At 46.0% G+C, this 1946-nt stretch overlaps 1 protein-coding gene across 4 annotated transcripts in view; it reads left to right on the top strand.

Moving 5' to 3' along the window:
• The first annotated feature begins 724 nt into the window (after nt 1-724).
• CHST9 (carbohydrate sulfotransferase 9) overlaps nt 725-1946 on the top strand; it is a 91169-nt gene continuing 89947 nt past the window's right edge. For all 4 annotated transcript variants that reach the window (XM_026843540.1, XM_026843538.1, XM_026843536.1 and 1 more), the window contains exon 1: nt 725-899. The gene's annotated coding sequence lies outside the window, so the exon portion shown is untranslated. The remainder of the gene's footprint in view (nt 900-1946) is intronic.

The following is a 1946-nucleotide window of genomic DNA, read 5'->3' as shown; positions in this document are numbered from 1 at the left end:
ACTGTCTGGAGCTGGTTGGCAAGGTTCAGCTTCACGCCAAAGGTGGTTGGTTGTGCTTCGCTAGTTGGAGAAGTGATCCCTGTGTGCTGGCTGTAACTGTGTGTGAGATGATTTGAGACCTGTTAGGGTAAAAGATGTGAAAACGTGAAGCATTACATTCCTGTTATTCCAAGAAAGGCCTTATGCCATGAGTGATGGGCAGGGGCTGAGGGAGCGTTTCAGAAGTGTGAGCTGGGGCAATTCCAGGGACGTAGAGCTGCAGCGAAATGCCCACAGGGAAGAGAGACAGATAGAAGTGGTTTGGGCACAGCTCTGGAAAGTCAGAACTCTGTACTTACCCCATTTTAGCAAGAGCTGGAGCTATTTCTTCAAGAACTTCCTTCAAGAAATGTAGGTGAAGCAACATGCCGGTTAAAGAAAGGTAACATCATCTATCTACATGGCTGGTCTACTGTCACAACAAATGGAGAAGGTTTGCAAGGCACCTAGGAAGTAGAAGCACTAATTAAATATTTTTCTTTATCATCCCGTTTCCCATAGACGGCAATAAACTTTTTACGTTACCTGTTTTAGTAGCCAACTACAGCTATGCCTGGCCTCTCCCTGGCAGCTCACATTTGTTTGCCAGCACCTACCTCGGGGTGTGTCACCGCAAACAAAACCTGCGAGCGGAGCGCTCGGGCAGGAGGGGCGGGGGCGCAGGTCTCCGCGCGGGGACGGACCGGACGGCAGACGCTGCGTTTACCTGCCCCCGCGGGGACCCACCCGCCCGGCACCGGGGTGGGGTGGTGGGGAGGAGGAGATCTCCCGTTCAGGCGGGGGCCCCACCGCAGCCCGCCCGGCCCCAAAGTTTTGCGGTGAAAGTTTGTGCGTCGGCGCCTCCCGGGAGCGGCGGGCAGGTGAGGGGCTGCCGCGAGAGGTTGTGTTTTGTACAGACTTTGTTCTCAGAAGCAGTGCAGGTGCTATGGACTGCTTTCAGTCCCCTAGTACAGTTCCTATGGAAAGATTTAATGGCATTAGCAATGAATATACACTTCTTCACTAAAATGAGTCTTGTTTACAACCATTGCTTCATTAAAAGAAGTTTTGTCTTTGGAAATATATTGAAGGGATAATGAGGAAATAGTGACTTTAATAGATTAAAATGGCCAAATCAAATGCAAACTTTTTTTTTTTGCCACGTTATTAATTTTGTATAACATGTTTTATGCTATAAAGTGCATTAATAACAAAACATAATTGCTATAACAACATTGTGGTCTGCTATGTAACAAGGGAGAGTGAAGTAGAAAAATGTTAAATATGTGCAACTTGGCTGGGTGGGAAGTTACTTTGGTGATGTTGATGTTCGGAATTTCCTGACTACTCTTGAAATTTGAAATTTTTAAGCTCTAGTTTTTTTAAAGGGGCTTTATTGTTTCAGGATTTGCAGTGGGTGAGTGAAGGATGCTCACTTTGTTTAAACAGCTCTCTCCTTTGAAAAGAAATACCTACATATTTCATACAAATATTTCATTATTTTGTTTTATGGAACTCTAACAAAATTCTCTTAACTCAATGTGCAAGGTTGGTAGGTAGTAATCTTCCATTATTGCCAGTGATAAAAGCTGTGCAGGCCAACTGCCTTCAGTTACACTTCGACACAACCTTCTTACACGTAGCTCTTCAGGTGAAGAAGTTACTGAGGTGTCAGTAGGACTGATGTACCGGTGAGCCTGGATGCTGGGTATCTCTCTCTTTTGCACCAGGTACTGAAATACTGTCTGTCATGGGGTGAGAGAAAAACTCATCACTGCCCTACCCTGCCTGTACTCAGTCCCTGTAGTGAGGCCTGCCAGATTGTTAACCATCCCCTACCCCCCACAGCCCCCCAGTAGATGCCTATTGACAGGAAAGGCTTATGGGAAGGTTGGGTTGGGTTTTTTTAAATGTTTTATTTCTACAAA

This window comes from Athene cunicularia, assembly GCF_003259725.1.
Source record: "Athene cunicularia isolate RWA chromosome 2 unlocalized genomic scaffold, athCun1 chr2_part1, whole genome shotgun sequence".
Taxonomy (NCBI): Eukaryota; Metazoa; Chordata; class Aves; order Strigiformes; family Strigidae; genus Athene; species Athene cunicularia.
This window is presented reverse-complemented; position numbering and strand designations above follow the sequence as displayed.